The following is a 990-nucleotide window of genomic DNA, read 5'->3' as shown; positions in this document are numbered from 1 at the left end:
GAGTATTAATGATAGGAATGCATTTAAAAATAACTGGAGCCGTATTAGCAGGAATGTTCTACTAACTTCTAATAAAATATTAAAGTTTTTAATTATAAGAATTCATTAAAAATAACTGGAGCCGTATTAGCAGGAATGTTCTACTTACTTCTAATAAAATAATAAGGGTTTTTAATTATAAGAATTCATTAACAAATATCTAAAGTCGTATTAGCAGGAATGTTCTACTAACTTCTAATAAAATAATAAGGGTTTTTAATTATAAGAATTCATTAAAAAATAACTTGAACCGTATTAGCATGAATGTTCTACTAACTTCTAATAAAACAATAAGGGTTTTTAATTATAAGAATTCATTAAAAAATAACTTGAACCGTATTAGCATGAATGTTCTACTAACTTCTAATAAAATAATAAGGGTTTTAATGATAGGAATACATTAAAAAGTAACTGGAGCCGTATTAGCAGGAATGTTCTACTAACTTCTAATAAAACAATAAGGGTTTTAATGATAGGAATACATTAAAAAGTAACTGAAGCCGTATTAGCAGGAATGTTCTACTAACTTCTAATAAAATAATAAGGGTTTTTAATTATAAGAATTCATTAAAAAATAACTGGAGCCGTATTAGCAGGAATGTTCTACTTACTTCTAATAAAATAATAAGGGTTTTAATGATAGGAATACATTTCAAAATAACTGGAGTCGTATTAGCAGGAATGTTCTACTAACTTCTAATAAAACAATAATGGTTTTTAATTATAAGAATACATTAAAAAATAACTTGAACCGTATTAGCATGAATGTTCTACTAACTTCTAATAAAACAATAATGGTTTTTAATTATAATAATTCATTAAAAAATAACTGGAGTCGTATTAGCAGGAATGTTCTACTAACTTCTAATAAAATAATAAGGGTTTTTAATTATAATAATTCATTAAAAAATAACTGGAGTCGTATTAGCAGGAATGTTCTACTAACTTCTA

Source organism: Limulus polyphemus, unplaced genomic scaffold (genome assembly GCF_000517525.1).
Source record: "Limulus polyphemus unplaced genomic scaffold, Limulus_polyphemus-2.1.2 Scaffold343, whole genome shotgun sequence".
Classification (NCBI taxonomy): domain Eukaryota; kingdom Metazoa; phylum Arthropoda; class Merostomata; order Xiphosura; family Limulidae; genus Limulus; species Limulus polyphemus.
The sequence above is the reverse complement of the archived record's forward strand: the minus strand, read 5'-3'. Positions refer to the sequence as shown.